This window comes from Bombyx mori, chromosome 27 (genome assembly GCF_030269925.1).
Source record: "Bombyx mori chromosome 27, ASM3026992v2".
Lineage (NCBI taxonomy): Eukaryota > Metazoa > Arthropoda > Insecta > Lepidoptera > Bombycidae > Bombyx > Bombyx mori.
Genome location: NC_085133.1, coordinates 6,394,076 through 6,412,892, shown reverse-complemented (window position 1 = coordinate 6,412,892; position 18,817 = coordinate 6,394,076). Strand labels below are relative to the sequence as shown.

General features: G+C 37.9%; 1 protein-coding gene across 4 annotated transcripts in view; it reads left to right on the top strand.

The window, feature by feature from the left end:
• Positions 1–237: 237 nt before the first annotated feature.
• The window catches only part of LOC101744693 (IQ motif and SEC7 domain-containing protein 1), a 246,308-nt gene continuing 227,728 nt past the window's right edge, over positions 238–18,817 (top strand). For 3 of the 4 annotated variants that reach the window (XM_062676490.1, XM_012697759.4, XM_021346153.3), the window contains exon 1: positions 244–540. The gene's annotated coding sequence lies outside the window, so the exon portion shown is untranslated. Of the gene's footprint in view, positions 541–18,817 lie in introns of all 4 variants that reach the window. The other variant, XM_021346151.3, reaches the window with a different exon arrangement.

Below are 18,817 nucleotides of genomic sequence, written 5' to 3'. Positions count from 1 at the left end.
AAAGCACCTCTTAACTAATTATATTTTATAATGTAACATGAAAGATGTCGACAGCTCCGACAGCTACAAACGTAATAACAACTTTTCAAAAGATGGCAGTACAATCGCTTTATTTGTTTTGAAATAGTAAGCAGATGGCGTTGCACACAACTCTCTTTAATAAGAGGTTCTCGGGCTAAGAAACATTTGGAGGCCTTCAACGTCATTTCAATTTTGCCGCATTATAGTAAAAGTAACGGAGTCAATAGCAGAGTAGTCGCGTTTGCGGTAGGGTGAATGAATTTCGCCTTTAGTCAGTCTGTTGTCGCTCGCGTTTGAAATTGTGTTGTGACAGTCGGATATCGAGATTCGTTCGGTGAATGTTGTGAAAGTGTAATTCTTCACGTTTAGTGACTGAAATTTGTTCAGAGAATACGATTTTGCAGTTGTAAATATAAGTGAAGTGTGTGATGTGAGTTTTAGTGAACGTTTGTGTGGTAAATTGTGACTCAAAACGCGTTAAGCGTTACGATCTTCGAGTTACCGGCGAATCGTGTTATGGTGAGTATGATCGATATTTACCCCCTTTTGTCTACATTACTGTATTGTTATGACTACTGATATTCATAAACAAAATTTATAAAAATCTACTGTCACTATTAAAAACCGCTAAGACTATAAAACAAGTTTCAAAAGTTGAACCAAGTGTTTAAGTCCGTTGAATTAAATTCTATTTCCGTTAGAATACCTTATCTAGCCCAAATCTTGGTATTTACAGCTTTACATGAATAAAATTGTGCGCTTTGTACTTTGTGTTGTATTTCCTAATTAGTTTAAATATTTAGTTTTGAGATCGACGTCTTTTGCGATATTTTTAGTTAGCTGTTGTTGGGTCCAAATGGGGAAGTATTTCATTGGGTTAGTACATGCGTATACATAATTTTCATTGATAATTAATAAAAAAGATACTTATGTCTAAAGACCAAGTGATGTACTTTTGAAAGACTGCAAAGCTAGTGACCGCTAATCATTTCTTATTAAGATTTTTTTTATTTATAAACCATCAATTAATATGTTGGAGTGCTATACAAAATAAAATTTAAATCTATATTACTTAGTATAAAAATAATTTTAAAACAACTGAGATTTCCAGTAAATAACATTTATTGTACAATCATCCTTAAAATCATGAATCCAGGCAATTTAATTTATTTTTATTCATTTATCCTAAATTTTCATTTATCCTTAATTTTCGAATAGCAAGTCATAATTAGCCTTAGGTAAAAATATATCAAAATTATATGAAGCTCTAATGGATAAATGTTTCAAACTGTTACATGAATTTAATTCAATATGTTACATGACAATATCATTTTCTGTAGGAACTTTTTATTGATCAAAAATTTTATTTCATGATTATACTTAGCTTGAATTTAAGATTAGTTTCACTCTGATCATGGTAAGCACTGCAAAATAATGAGAGTAGTTTGAATTTTTTAAATTGTATTATTATGCAATTATTCTTGTTTCTAATTTCAATATCTTCTCATCTATAGCCCTGTCGTTTGTGCCTATAATTAAGGTGACATTTATAGCATACCTTCTTATCATTTTATCGATGCCCTGAATTGGTGAGTAACTTTGTTGGTGCAACTAATTAAACAAATAAATAAAACATTTCAATTTTTATATATTACTAGATGTTGATGATTAAATACATGAATTAAGCTGCTAATAATTGCTTTTGTTTCGGTTCATTAAGAAAAATATATTATGTACTTCATATCTAATACCTCAGATGGTGAGATGTAATTAAAATCACTAATAAAATCTCTTAACTTTCCATTTCCACTTCCCATTATGTGATGCTTTGAACATATATGTTTTGGAAGGTAAATGATATTCGATTGTTACCTAATGACTTGTCATTCTGTTGTCTAAGCTTTGAAGGCTTAGTGTAAATTGATTTTCCCATAGTTTGACCCAATATCTATTGTCAGTGGCTACTGGCAATGATTAATGATGGCTCGTCGTCAAGAACTTACGAAGTCGGATGCTCACGCCCACGCCGAAGACAATAGCCATCTGATTTGTGAGGTCACCATTGACTTTTCATTTCAGTTATAAATTTGATATGTTACACCGACAGTAATTGGTTTTAGTAACCAGTTGGCAAAATGAAACTGGTTGTAACGTGGCTTGAGAACACTCGCGCTTAGTAACAGTTTGTTTGTTTGTTAATATCGCGAATCAATCAGACGTCTCCGGAATAACCACCGTGCAAGTCCAACCTAGATGTGCCGGTCATCGTTCTCGTCGAACCCGTCGCTTGCGACGAAGGGCTCGACGAGTAAATTAACCCTCGGACACAGCACACTGAGTTTCTCGCCGGTTCTTCTCAGTGGGTCGCGTTTCCGATCCGGTGGTAGATTCTGCGAAGCACGGCTCTTGCTAGGGTTCGTGTTAGCAACGTCATCATGTTTGAGCCCCGTAAGCTCAACTACTAGTTAAGGCGACGCTGATATAGCCTCTAGAAAAAAAAACCAACCGACATGTAATTTCTCAATGTTTTTGACTAGACCGTAAGACTATAGCTTACAACACATCTAATCGCGATTCGATTGAACCAATGAAACTTTATACAAGTCATTATATCACTGTCTTACGATTGTGGAGTGTTTCCTTAAATCACTGCGCTCGTGTATATCAACGTTTATTCAATCTCCACTGTCCGTTACAGATGTGCCCACAGGGTAGTCTTTAAGAGTAGCTGTAGTCAGCTGTCTAACATTGTTGAAGATTCCGTAATCGTCTATACGTGAACAGTAGACGTTTACGGGACTACAGTATCTAAACTCTATAACTGTTATTAGTCAACTTAATCGTTTATCATTTCTACGAACGGATCACATACCTGAGCTCACAGGCAAATAGTGATAAGTCCAAAAAGAAAGAATTATTACGATGCATCAATTCTATTTATTGAATCCGCACTTTACTGATTGGTCGAATCCTATTTAAAATGTATCCGATTTAATAAGTAGAGAAAATATGTTTTTTTTTCGGCTTCGACGAGAACGATGACCAGTGCTTGGGGTACCTAAAAGCACCGTTAGTGGAGGATCCAAAATGACATGTTTTGGGCGACGTCGACTGTTTACCATTCGGTCCACAGGATCGGGAATGAGGAGGAGGAAAGTGTATAAGTAGTTACAATCGGAAATTATTTTTGCTGTTGACAAAGTCTTCAGAGATCCACATAAGACTAAGTGAACAGGATTCATCTAAACTTCTAAAGCAATAAAACTAAATAATAATATATCGCTCTTACATCGTTGAGATGCAGAATATCCGTAATTTATTATCAAACTGCCACTCATACAATATCCAATGCAAACAATCTAATCTGATAAGAACTTGAACGCGTTCAAGGACACAGAGAGTCAATCACGATATCACGTCCTATTGTTATGAATCTTTTTATTATAATGGTAATTGTATTAATGTGCATTGATTAACAAATTGCATCCGATGTGACTGCTAAACTGGAATCTGATATTTCTATCTGTCTTTCAGCCCACAGACGTTCACTGCTGGATATAGGTCTCCCCCAAGCCTTGCTACAACGATCGGCCCTGAGCTGCTTTTGCATGCAGCGGAACCCCGCGAACCTCAATAGGTCGTGTGAATCTGATACTTATTTTTTTCTCCTACCTACGCTGAATGTTCGGTTTTCCTCCCACTGTACAGTGAAGAAAGTCTAACTTTTCCTCCCGCTGTACAGGGAAGAAAGTCCAACTTTTCTCCCTTGGTGCACAATGTAATATTAATAAGTACATAGTACATTCTCAAGAACGACTTCTACGATGAAGGATTACCATTGTATAACTTTTATGTATCATTTATGAATTGAATAAAATGATAATTAAAAAAAATACGAAATTCATGAAGAAGTCGTGAGCCGTCTCAAAGTGAGAACAAAGCAATTACCTGTCCGAATTCAATCACAAGGTAATGTCCACCAAAATAACCAGTACTTTATAAAGATCGCTATCCACTGTACTCGCATGTGGGGGCCAACGCCCTACCCCGTTCGGTAATATTTTTTCCACGCGATCCGAACATAATCTCTCACACATGCGTCCGACCGCATCGTAAAACTCGCAACGAACAATGCGATCTTCACATCTGGAGCATCTGAGACGATGACGCAATCATCTGTTCACGATTATTTGTATACAATACCTTGATAACGCCGTTATGCAATGTAATGCATTGTCAGCCCTACGTTCCAGTGCTGGCATCACCGACATAACTTGTATCAAAGGTATGGTATTTAAAAAGAAAAGTTTAGTTCAGAATCAAGTTCTGTTGCGATTTCAAAAAAAAAAAAATATACTCTTCCTTTGTTATATGATTCGTCTGTACCGTTGTCAACTTACTTAAACGAAGCTTTAATTCATTACAGACATACTAGCTTTTGCCCGCGACTCCGTCCGCGTAGAATAGTTACTTTGGCATAACGCTAAATTTTACCTTCACTTCATTTACGTACAAAGTGAAAATATTTTTGAATAATAGAATGTTAAGGAGCTAATTAAACCCCTATTTTGAAACATTCTTTATTGGTGTTCCACTTGTATTGTGCCTTATATAGCCTATAGCCTTCCTCAATAAATGGGTTATCTAACACTGAAAGAATTTTTCAAATAGGACCAGCTGAGATTAGCGCTTTCAAACAAACAAACTCTTCAGTTTTATAATATTAGTTGTTCAGCTTTATAATATTACTTAGTATAGATTTATCTGAATAAATTGTAGGCAAGGGACAATTTGTCTACGTCCCCACAAGCTGTTTCTGGTTCAGTGGAGTATTCCAAGATACCAGCGACACGGCCTGGATTGGCCTGATGGGCTGCCACACCAAGACGACTACTCCATTGGCCGGGTGTCTTTGAGGAGAGCTGCACGTCCCGTTATAGTGTTGGCCGCTGTATCCCCCTTGCCCAGGTTCATTCTCGAGCGGGGATCGGGCGTCGGGTGAGAGTTCTTTTGAGTCGTTTACTGGGTGGGTCTATACCATCTTCGGGTACGGAGTACAACATCTGCGCGCCCCCTAAGCGCGGGAACCAGGTAGCAGTATCGGTCCCCGGCTCGAAAAAAAGGTAACAACTTTTCTAATGAAATTCATACTTAACGCATGATTTCCACAATTATGGCATAGCGTGTAATGAAAGCCATAATTCCGAGACCCCCTAACGCATGGTAGATGATGAGCACGTTCGGTAGAAACGATAGGAACAGAACTATTAATTTAATGAATTAATAATTTAAACTTGTCCTTGTTCAAACGTGGCTTGTGGAAAGTACTCAACGGTAGGCAGCGGCTTGGCTCTGCCCCTGGCATTGCTGAAGTCCATGGGCGACGGCAACCACTCACCATCAGGTGGGCCGTATGCTCGTCAGTCTACAAGGGCTATGAAATAAAAAATCAGTGCAATACATTCGTTACTGAACCATTTCGAATGTCTGAAATGAAATGAAACAAAAGAATTTACATCATTGAATTAGTTCGGTTTGTGAAGAATGAGGTAAAATATCGCAATCACAAATTGCAAGATCGAGTCCGTGAAATGAAACCAATCATTTCGAGCAACGAAACAATCACGGTCCGATGTACTTAATCTCGTCAGGATGACGAAAGCCGACATCCTTTCCACTTTAATTAAATTTCTCGCCGTAAGATCCGAAACATCTGCTCAGCGCCGTATTATTTCGAAACAGGAGTCTTAAAGAAGAAAGGAGTCATGATTATAATCGTAGTATCGAATAAAGGTCGCTTAGTATGAGTCATCGAAGGGTAATGACATGCCAAGGTCATCGTAATGATATATGAGCTTTTTATTGGCAAGGAACCAGCGAGATATCTCATTAGCCCTACCTGTCTACGTACTAACGTATTTTTTCAACGCAATTTTCACAAATTTGAAATTTGGCACACGCCTCATGACTAATGAGAGAGAGTAAAATAAATTTTACCATTTAGGCTTTATATCCTGATCAAAGGGATAAATAAAAAGAGTAACTTATATTAATTTTTTTAGTGTTTAAACTAAATTTACTTATTACAAATTCTAATTCAATAGATTTCCTGATTTATAGCTTTTGTTTATTATAAACGCGGCATAAATATACCAATACGGAACAGAACTATCGTAACATACGCCGTCATCCATCTTAGGCAAATCCAAGGCGAGTTTGCCAATGAGGCCACAAACGATTTATTGGTTATGTGATTCTTGAAGAAATTTTTGAAAGTTCATAGACGAAAAGTATGGCTTGAAATTTCAAATTCTTTGAAGCCGGACCAAATATTCATAACGTCGCATTTCGGTACAATATCTGTCTCTTAGTATAGTAGGCACTTATAACTTGGCTTCCCCTGATGTATTAAATTTGATATCCATATTGTCAAGTAGGCCATTAGTCGTCCCCTCTGTCATCTAGGCCTATCTATAAGGCATTAAGCATGAATACAGTATGTGGTATAAGTAAATAACTGTGGTATAGCTGGTCAATGACTTCCCTATAGGGGATAGAAAGTTTGGAGTCCTGTCGGCACGTTCATTAATAAGGTGCACATGGTCTACACGTTTCAAGTTGTGAGGCGGCTCCTTAGTCGTCTAAGTGCTTGAAATAAATAAATTAAACAGTTTTACGTGACGTCACCTTAAGACGGTTTTTGGAACGAAGTTCCTTATGGGACGATGCGGAGGGGTACCCTAACCTAATATTTTTAATTCAAATTTATTAAAATTTATTTTCTATTTTTTAATTGGATTTTCTATAAAAGCGTAATTTGTTAGTTTTTTTAAACTATTATTTACTTTTCATTTTTTTGGTTGAATTTCAACTTTTATCAATTTTTTTTTAAACATTGAATTGTCATCGATCCTTAATAAGTATACCAAATTTCGAGTTAATCCGACGTTTTGAAGGGAGCCGAAATCATGTTCAAAGATTCCGTTACAAACATACATACGTCTGAAGCTAATAAAAGCGTATTAAAAATCGTCATCGAACTTTTTTTTTTTTTTTTATTGCTTAGATGGGTGGACTAGCTCACAGCCCACCTGGTGTTAAGTGGTTACTGGAGCCCATAGACATCTACAACGTAAATGCGCCACCCACCTTGAGATAAGTTCTAAGGTCTCAGTATAGTTACAACGGCTGCCCCACCTTTCAAACCGAAACGCATTACTGCTTCACGGCAGAAATAGGCAGGGTGGTGGTACCTACCCGCGCGGACTCACAAGAGGTCCTACCACCAGTATTAAACTCCTAAACTCACATTCCTTTTCCTGGATCCACTCTAGCAGCTTATGTCCTGTCAATAAGAAACGTTTTCAAATGAAACCAGATGATGTGAATACGTTCTTTAACGCCAGCGTTCTAGTTTCGCCGTGACATATTCACGGCACGTCATCACGGTCCGTTCGTGTGGAAATTAAACGCTCCACGAACCAATGAACCAGATAAAAGTCTGGTCTTTTGTGTTTTCTATCGTAATTATTGTTTAATTTTTTTTTTGCTTAGATGGGTGTTAAGTGGTTACTGGAGCTCATAGACATCTACAACGTAAATGCCGCCACCCGCCTTGAGATATGAGCTCTAAGGTCTCAGTATAGTCACAACGGCTGCCCCACCCTTCAAACCGAAACGCATTACTGCTTCACGGCAGAAATAGGCAGGGTGGTGGTACCTACCCGCGTGGACTCACAAGAGGTCCTACCGCCAAATACGAAATATAATTGTAAAAACGAAGTATAATTGTAAATAGACATTCTTTAACAAAAACCGACTTCAAATAGAAAAAAAAAGATATTCCAAAACAAATTAATATACACTAAAAACAATAATCATCGAAATCGGTTGACGTGATATTGAGTTATTCATCTATTTGTCGCGCACGTACTTAATGCAAATTTAAGACTGATATGGTTTTCTCATGGATACCATTATCAGAAGTAGTCTAAATTGAAATGGGACCACACGGGAAGCGTTAGCTTTCTAATAAAAAAAGAATCATCAAAATCGATTCACCCAGTCAATAGTTATGAGGTAACAAACATAAACACAATACAGTCGAATTGAGAACCTTCTCCTTTTTTGAAGTCGATTAAAAAGTGGGAATGAGTTTAAAACCTGAGATAAGTTCCTGTTGTACTTAATAACAAGATATCTTTCTAATTAAATTAGGCGTCATGATCACAACCGTGATAGGCAAGATTGTGAAACTGACCGCTGATTTGGAGAATTTTATGTGGATTAGTATATAACGAACTAACCGTACTCGCCCGCTTCGCTGGGAATTTAAAATTAACATTATTATTTATTGCCATTATCATTAGGGACACTCATATAAATATTAGCCTATCCATTAAGTACATGTATTTTCTACATGGATACCAAGTTTCAAGTCAATCGGATGCATGGTTCGGTAGTTATAACGGAACATCCGTAAAAACCACTGTAGATTTATGTATTAGTATAGACTAGGTAATAATAGTACACAATGATTTTGGATATTGTATTCATATATATTCATGTCTATATAATAACGAATAAACAGCCCAGCTTAGAATAAACTCATGGAACGACTTATCTCCCGTACGTTGCGATGGACAGCAAGGTCTATTGGTGGATTATTAATGTAACAAAACCATAGAACCTCAACAATCATAAACAAAGAAACATGAATATAAAATTTTCAATCAAAACATACAGTCTCGTGTGAACACATTGCTCATATAAGAATAGATAATTGTAATGATCGTGATAACGTAACCTTTGTTTTACTGCGAATCTGCGAAACGGGCCAAGTGTGTAAGAAGGTGAATCGACCAAACATAAAGATCCACGATACTTGTTTAGATACTTCTATTGTTAATTGAAATGTGGGGGGTACGAGAGCTCAAGTAGTACTGGCCCAGGTGCACTAAAAGACCAAACTTCGATGAGCTTCGCTGTTATAGCTGCCTTTGTTAATGCCAGTCACTGTCACTTGGTCTTTCAACAATAACAGCTGCACTGCGATGGTAATGACTCTTGCATCATATTAGGTCATTCTATTGTTGAACTTTTATATTGGTTTAGTCGTAATTTTCGTCATTTGGAAGTTTGTTTGTCCGCTATACTATTCTCGCTTCTTCGACACATGGAAGTGAGTAAACACGGTATTACTAAAACAATGTTTGTATTCTTAAATTAGGTTTAAAGAACTTCAAAATGAATTGGTTTCACTGGACCGTTCCGTTTGATATTGCTGTTCGTTTGCAGAGTTCATTCCTGACATTCCTGCCTGCCCCTCCGTGCTGTAATACCCTTGGCATTGCTGATCTCCATTAGCGACAGTAACCACCTAAGAACAGTACGCTCGGCGGAAAGATATATAAAAAATTGTAAAAATGAATGAATGAATTTTTTTTTTTTTTTTGATGAAAATCGGGTTAGTATGAATTGATCTATTCAATCGACTGACAGTTATTCGAAATGAAGCCGTATGTTGGCAAAAATGATTTCTAGTAACACAGTGTCGATGAAAGAACTAAAGAACTTGTTACAGGTTTCTGAATCAAACAATTTACTGGTGGTAGGATCTCTTGTGAGTCCGCGCGGGTAGGTACCACCACCCTGCCTATTTCTGCCGTGAAGCAGTAATTCGTTTCGGTTTGAAGAGTAAGGCAGCCGTTGTAACTATACTTGAGACCTTAGAACTTATATCTCAAGGTGTGTGGCGCATTTACGTCGTAGATGTCTATGGGCTCCAGTAACCACTTAACATCATGTGGGCTGTGAGCTCAACCACATACCTAAGCAATAAAAAAAAATTAACCAAGTAAATGAAATCATATCAAGTTCGTTATTGTTTTACATAGCTTTCTCCTGTTCAAGCCAATAACAAGATTCCGCATACGGTCTGCCGATGTTATTGTGATCTTTTACATTCACTGGATCTAAGTTATTGGGTTACTAATGATCGCTGTCTCGCGATAATTAGCGTGTTCGTGTTTAAATGCAATGTATTTGTATTCTTGTAAAGCTTCTAGAAAAAACTAATTTAATCATGTTTAATCAATTTACGATTTAAGCGTGATGCCAAATTACAATTGATAATTAACGATTTAAGCGTGTTGCCAAATTAATGTGTGTTTAAAACTTTTATTACATACTAGCTGACCGGGCAGACTTCGTAGTTTCTCAATCGATAAATAAAAGACACAGCAAGGGGACACATCAAAGGAAAAACAAAATTGTTTGTTTTTATATAATACCGACCTTTTTTATATTTTCTCACCTTTTAAACCTTCCCTGGACTTCCACGAATAATTCAAGACCAAAATTAGCCAAATCGGTCCAGCCGTTCCCGAGTTTTGGCGAGACCAACGAACAGCAATTCATTTTTATATATAGAGATTCATATTTGGATACCCAATTATAATGGTAATAAAAGATAGCTAATAAAATTTAAAAACAATAGAACAGTACAGTGTGTCTGTGCATGGATAGGTAAGAAGTACCTATTGTGAGCTCACACGAGTAGATACCACAATACTGCCAACTTCTGGCGCGAAGTAGTAATGTTTAACAGTTTTGAAGGACGGGGCGGCCGTTGTTCTATATAGTTCAGACATCATCATGTCCATAGGCTTAGGTAAGCACTTAACACCATCTAAGGGTAAAATGTAAGCTCGTTCACTGATTAAAGCAATATAAAAATATGTATTGTTGGTGTACTTTTAACCTCTTCACATACATACATAAGTACATATGTGTACGTTCGGTTTTTTTTTTTCATTTATTTATATATATCAGCTCACGTCAGGGATGGCTGAGCGGTAGTTTCGTCATCACTCGTATTCGATTGAACTCAGTTTAGTTAATAAAACTTTTTGAATAACAATTATTGAAACTCAACACACACAACTTTCACAATGACAGGATAAACCGACAGTTTCGTTGCACATACCGACAGACCGACTGACTGAGACGGACGGAATGACTGTCTGACACGGAATGCCACGACTCTGTCCACGTACCGCCATTTTATACTGTGGCGTTACGTAGTCTACCCCTCATTTTGTGATATTTATCAAAACAACATCTCATCATTTAAAATAATAATCAAAACCACCGTCTTTTACTAAAAGTCGTTATCCACGACAACTAAAAGTCGTTATCCACGACACGGCCATTCTGACATGTCACACGTCCCTGTGTGACGCTCCTGCAAGAAAAACTACCTTTTGCAATATCAAACAGGTTTCGTCTCGGCCAATCCTGATACATTCACGATTGAGGATTGGGATTCCTTTCATTACAAACCATAACGTTAGCTCTCAACAAGATCTTTAACAGACCATGTTAACCTGTGTGAGTAGATAACTTAATTACCCAATTATTAGTGATACACTATACAACTGAAAAATTTCATTAATGCTCAATAAGCATTATAAACCCGAGTTATTACAAAACAACTCAATCTGAGCAGTATTTCATCAGTATTCTGTATCAACCACAAACTATCGTTACAATTACTTCCATCTAGTGAGAGTAACTCATGCCACCTATATCGAGTGACGATAAACCAATTCAAGTGCCACCTCCATCAAGTAGCTCTTGACTACTTATTGCCTCCATCCGGCAAATAAGTGGGACCTCCATCCGGTACCCAACTTCAACACAAAACACTAATGCCTCCATCCGGCACGCAAGTGGAACTTCCATCCAGTACCCACTTCAACCATAAAACACATCGCAATGCCTTCATCCGGCAATAAAACGAACACATCACCTAAATCGAGCGAGGTGTTCAATTACCAGTCATAAATAACACTGAATACTGTTCTTTACTAATCACACAAAATAGGATAACAAAATCCTTACTTTAATCAGTCAGTTGTATCGTGGTCATTTGATCCTACATCTTCTACATCACTAGTGTCAACAAAATCATATAGAACGCTCCTGGCCTGGCTGCCGGTGCAGCTAGTGACATTACCACCCACATTATCATTAAAACAAATGATAAAACCAATACACATCACTTCACAATATAGAGTCAAGGTCATTAGTAGACCAACACAACAATAGTCTCCATTGAGACCCAGGTCTCCGCTGTACCAATCGATGGAGATGCTCTCACCTCACTGATCAGTCTCGTCAGTAGCACTACTTAGAGGCAACCTTATGTAATCATAGGTTCTATTACCAGTTAAAGCCACAAAATTCAACATCAAATTTTACTAACTTTCCAATGTTCTGGTCTCGTCAAAGTTAATCTCTTACTTTCAGTATCATTTTAAGTAAAAACCTTTAGGGATATGGCACGCGAACTATTAAGAATTCGAAGGAGCTCACTTTTGTTATTCTTATGGTAGAAAAATTTAAAATAGATGTACGGCTTCTAGCACTTCTTGTCAAGAACAATTCCATGAGCTCACCGCGAGCTTGGTCATCAATAACGCAAGTCTGGGCTTCGAATAAGGACACTAGATTTAAGTGTTCTATTTCGCTGAATGCTCAATCTCACTGAATCGATTAAAACAACTATCAGGTAGTACATGACATACAATAGGTAAGCAATAAACCATAGCATAGGATTTGTTCCGTACAGTTTTGAGTCAAAACAACAGAAACCTTTTATGAGAACCATCGTATAAAATTGATGAGTTATGAAGCTACTACTAATAGATTTCTTGACAAGAGAGCATTCGGCACCCGAATCCAAATAAAAATAATACGACTCACCAGATTGTTCTTATTTACCAAAATTGCCCGATGTTACGCAGCTACCGGCACGTTGCTCCGCTCGGCCGGTGAATAGTTGACCCATCGAGCGCCGACAGACGGCGTCTGCGTCCCATATCTCGTATTGGCTGCAGCAATCACGTGTTGATTGCGACATGGTCTTCCTGATTGTACATGTCCTCGTGTGATGGTTAACCTACAATCAAAAACATCCACGAGAACACTTGTTCCGCTCGGTCACTCCTGACTACACTTTACGACTTATCGGAAACTTTAAAGTCATCAAAGCTTTAAACTGTTTTAATACCATTTTAACCAAATCAAACAATAGGGTATACAAAGTTCACTATTCAGCAGTCAGAGCACGTACCACAGTCGTTCATTAAACTTCAAATTTACTCTGTACAAATCAGGCATAGCTTACAGGAACTCAGATCAAAGAAAACTTCCGAGTAAAAATATCTAACGCCACGGCTCTCCAGCCGACCAGCAATCGCAATTGCCCTCATGATGCGCATCCACCGCGTGGATCGCCCGTGTGCATCACCCGCTGACTACACACGATGGTCTTTACAGACCCCGACCTCCGCCAGAGCCAAACGCGCACCGCGCACCCACGGACTACTTGAGTTGCCTCAAGAGACACCGATTTCTACCGGGCTACGACTACGTAATAGCTACTGGTACGGTCGAACACAATACGGCCGATAGACTATCCTTACTCGAGTTTTCACCACAATTTAAGCTTGCTCTTCATCATCATCATTTACATCAACCTCGACTGGTATGTGTCATGCTGGCATTTTTCTTAGCCTATCATGTGGGTATTTGTAAGTACGTTTTGAATTTAAAGCTTTCAATGTGTAACGGTCACCATCCAATACTTCAACTACTTTAAACGGCCCTTTAAACTTCATATCTAATTTCGTTTGATTACGCTCTTCGTTTTAATGTATGGACGAGCTCACAGCCCACCTTGTGTTAAGTGGTTACTGGAACCCATAGACATCCACAGCGCAAACTCACCACACACCTTGAGATAGAAGTTCTAAGGTCTCAGTATAGTTACAACCGCTGCCCCACCCTTCAAACCGAAATACACCACTGCTTCATGGCAGAAATAGGCAGGGTGATGGTACCCGTGCGGTCGATGGCACTATACGGAGCACCCGTCTGGTGCCACGTCCTTACCCACGAGAACGTCGCCGCGCTGCGACGCCCGGCAGCGCGCGATCGCAGTCAGAGTTATTCAAGGATACCTCACAGTCTACGCCTACGAGGCGGCGCGCCCTAGCGCAAGTGCAGCCGGAGCGCGGGGGCTCCAATCTCGGCAGTCCGTGCTGGAGGCGTGGTCTCGTCGTTTGGCGGACCCGTCGGCCGGCCTCCGTACCGTCGAGGCGATCTGCCCGGTTCTCGCAGACTGGGTGGGCCGCGACCGCGGAAGTCTCACCTCCGGCTACCTGTGCAGACTCACAAGACATTTTACCACCATGCAAACTTCTTACCGCAACAAATCTTACCAGCCACCACGCAAACTGCAATTTTACGGGTTCCACCTCTCTTACACGATGTTACTCCCACACTGAGGAAGCCAACCGCGAACACTTGTCAAGCACGCACAAGCACGCACTTCACCGGAAAAACCTGCATCCGCCAGCGGAACCCGAACACCGCCGCATCGCCAGACACGAACGCACCGGACGTCTTATCTTACAGGTCACGACGACTTCAGATGTGTCAATTTTTCTTCCCCACGGAAACTTGCTTGCTTTCTTGTTTGCTTGCTTGCTGGAGTCCGAAGTCATCGAACGTGTAGTGTTATTGGTATTGAATCCAGTAGATTCTAAAGTTTCAGCGACAATTCACAGTCTCATGTCCTGGTTTACTGCACTAGTGCCATGTAACTCTAGCAGAAGTCAGCCGCTTAAAATAACTCTTGTCGGAACTACCCACTCATCATGACAGATCCATTATTGCGATGGAAGTTTCACTTGAGATTTGCACTTGCCTTAATTTCTTGCAATAGCTTGTTACGTGTTGTATTTCCGCTAGTAAATGCCATGTGATGAAGTCGACAGTCAAACTGGGCAAAATGAGCCAGAATGTAAGATGTGACGATTTCGTCGTGGCACAGATCTTCCATCGAGGTAACAGAGACGTTACTACACGACTTACGTATGCTGCATTCACGCTCTTGTGGCGTACCACTACTAGTATTCTGATCTGCATCATGTTTTTTTTGCTGTACTTCGAACATGTTCAAACACGTCACGCCAGTGAGAGTAGAGTCCTGATCCCACTTCTGATATCAGCTCACGTCAGGGATGGCTGAGCGGTAGTTTCGTCATCACTCGTATTCGATTGAACTCAGTTTAGTTAATAAAACTTTTTGAATAACAATTATTGAAACTCAACACACACAACTTTCACAATGACAGGATAAACCGACAGTTTCGTTGCACATACCGACAGACCGACTGACTGAGACGGACGGAATGACTGTCTGACACGGAATGCCACGACTCTGTCCACGTACAGCCATTTTATACTGTGGCGTTACGTAGTCTACCCCTCATTTTGTGATATTTATCAAAACAACATCTCATCATTTAAAATAATAATCAAAACCACCGTCTTTTACTAAAAGTCGTTATCCACGACAACTAAAAGTCGTTATCCACGACATATATTTTATTCTACCCTAAATAGTCACGATTGGCAGCTAAGTGGTTATTGAATTGTTTTCAATATAAAATGAACAAATCGCAATAACGAATAAATGAAATTCTTGTTTATTGTACTTCATCATCATCATCATCATTCTTTTCTATTACCCTCTGCTGGGATGTAGGGCTCGAATAATTTTTTTCCATTTATATCGGTCTTGGGCAGTCTGTTCTAGCTCCTCCCACGTCGTGCCCAAGACCCCAGCTCCTGCTCCACCGAGCGACGCCAAGTTGTTCTGGAGCGGCCTCTCTTCCTTTTGCCAGACACTTTCCAGATCAGTGCTCTCTTTGATAGGTGGGTATCGGGCTTTCTCAAAGTGTGACCAATCCAATGCCACTTCCGCGTAAGAATCTCCTTCTCCATTAGTTTATTGTACTTAAAAAAATGAATTCTTAACGATGTTAAATATTTATTTTATATTTTATTAAAGATATTTAAAGTTCAGAATCATTAATGTAACCATTAAGTGACGCTTAACAAGCAGTACAACGAAAAAAGCAAACCATCCAAACTATCTAAGCAGACATCTTTGAAGACAGTAATCGTACAAAATACAAATTGTTGTTGCCATTAAATTAAGCCTCTGAGTAAAATACACAGTGGCTGTAAGAAACTCGGTTCCACGGTAAGACTATGAGCGTGTTTCTGATTTAGGGTCCCGTAGTATTATGACCAATGTTAACTTTCACCGATAAAGAAGATGATAATTTTTTACAGTCGTACATAGCCCACCCGACACGGCAGACACTGGTGAATATACGGAGTTAAAATTGCAATCAACTTGTTTCATTAGTAAAGGGCAGTTTACTCTTTACTCTTGCCAAAGCAACCGTACAGAGTCAATAAATATCCGGTTTTTAATTATGAGGCTATAAGAATCAGTCTTCCACGAGGCTTATCTTTTATATAATCCGTCTATAGTAGCAGTATTCATATCTGCTTTTCCATCGACTTCTTAAACCTCTAGTTTAAATTTTAGTACTGATGGCAGCGATTCCTAACTGGCTTACAGTGGTAGAATCAATAATGCACTCTGAGGGGTGTGATAGACATCTTCCCTATACAATTGTGACTAATCTTATGTATAAAGACTAACTTACCCCGTAACTGCTTAACATCACGTTAAAAAAAATTCAGTTGTCCAATTAACTTCTTATTAATTGAAAGATCTAATTGAAATTTTATTAACGCGGGACATAATCACCTCTCGGTTCAGTGACCGGTGAATAATTGACAAAATCCGTGAATTCTGAGCAGTCGATTGATGAAAGGGACACGTGATGACTTTTGTTGCCGCTTTGCGTTATGAACCCAAGGGATGTTTGCTGAATTATGCAAATTTAATTAAATAGCATCATATGTTCTGATAGTGGCACAGACCGTATAGTTTCGTTGATACTGTATGTGAAAAGAATCTAAAATTTGTGAATCAAAATACAAATTATCGAATGACTGTATTTAAAATGCAACTTTAAAACTCCAACTTCTAACAAACTATTAAAGTAAATTTGGTTTTATTTTTCGGTTGGTTTTTAGTATTGGTAATAAAGTAATTTCTTTTTGTTTCAATCAATAAATATTTGCATTATTCTAAACACAGCATTAAATCTATTAAAATAATAATACTAATTAATAGAAGTGATTAAAAAATAGAAATGGATCCAATGGACCTCAAATAAATTGAAAGAAAATAAAACAAAAATTCATAATTAATATTTAATACGATGAACAGCATTTTTAAAAAAATTAAAATAAAATTAATTTTTAAGCGTATTTACTTAATAATTCTACACAACAAGCGCTGTAGACAAAGTGAATTTTTCGTTACTGTTTATTTTGAAATGAATAAAAATAACATGCATACCGTTTATTCAAGTTCATTATATCAGAATAATAATAAAAACTGCAGAACCAAAAATTTATAAAAGTTTCGTACCTAACACAAAAACAAGGCAGAGACTAATGGCGAGTTCCTTCCGCCGTCTGGTCGTACAACTTGGTAAATCCGCATGAAACGTTCTTAGGTAGTTGAACGTTTTGAGAGTGTCTGGATTTTGCAATTTATATTTTATTACTTGATATATTTTTTGACCGCCCGCTTCCATTTTTAAAATTAATGGTTTAATAATAGGTTTTCTTACGGAGTGTGATTCTGTGGTGCATCTTTGACGTTTACAGTCATTAAAATGACATTATATGTTTTTATTTTTTAAGGGATTTTAGGACCTGGTAACTAAGACCTTTAGGTCAAGTCGTATTTTAATTTGATTTGAAAAATTATAATATGGATTGAAATGAAATGAAGATCATTAATTTGTGACATTAATCAACTGACATGAGATGATATGAGATGAAATAATATAATCTCAGTAAAATGGTGGTCATTTACTGAAACTTTTTCAGTGGACTTTTTGTAGGATCCCGAGAAGTTACGTCCAGCGACTTTGTTTTGTTTTCCCACATTAGTGTACTTTCACATATACTTAATAGTTAATAAACCACCGTTATTACACATTTAAACCTGAAGAAACACTAAATAGGCAAAAAAAAAAACACAATTTCACTCCTCGCGTTCCCGCCAAAAAGTCCTCACATTATATGTTTATTAATTATACTAAGAAACTATCTAACTGTCTAATATATTGACAAAAAAAGGTGAAATAATGTTGGTTAACATCTTATTCACACGTATTTTTCTTCTCAGTGGTCCCCTCATTGTTAAGGATCATGACTATTCTGTTGTCTTCTTACTACTTACACGTATCAAGTCGCTATGAACTCAGACTGTTGACTTGTATGCCCTTAAAATATATCGCATAATATACTAAAAGAAATCTGGTCTGAAATTTTCAGCGTTTATATTAATAATGACTGAACAATTCAATACTACCCACTAGTGAAACACTCCGTAAAAAAAATTATTAGTCTAATAGTAGCTTAAACGAAAAAATGAGTGTTAAATTATGTAAAATTAACTTCCTATGAAATACTCATTTATTTTATTTACGAGCTTCGTGTCGTGAGGTCGCGTTTTGAGGTCGGCTGGCTTCGGAACGAACCGTGAAATCCGATTAAAGCCGTGACCGATTTAACTAGCTTTTATTTAATAAGCCGATTCTGTATTTTACTTTCGTTAAGTAATGCCGTGCTCATAGTATTGGAACACTGGTGGAAATAAACTAATAGATTTACTTACGCTAATATTGATATAATAGTCGGCTGCAGAAAGTCGAGTATCTTTGAGAACGTTTGAGGAATTAATGCCTTTGGGAAATTGTTAGAAATTATTTGGAAGTCAAGA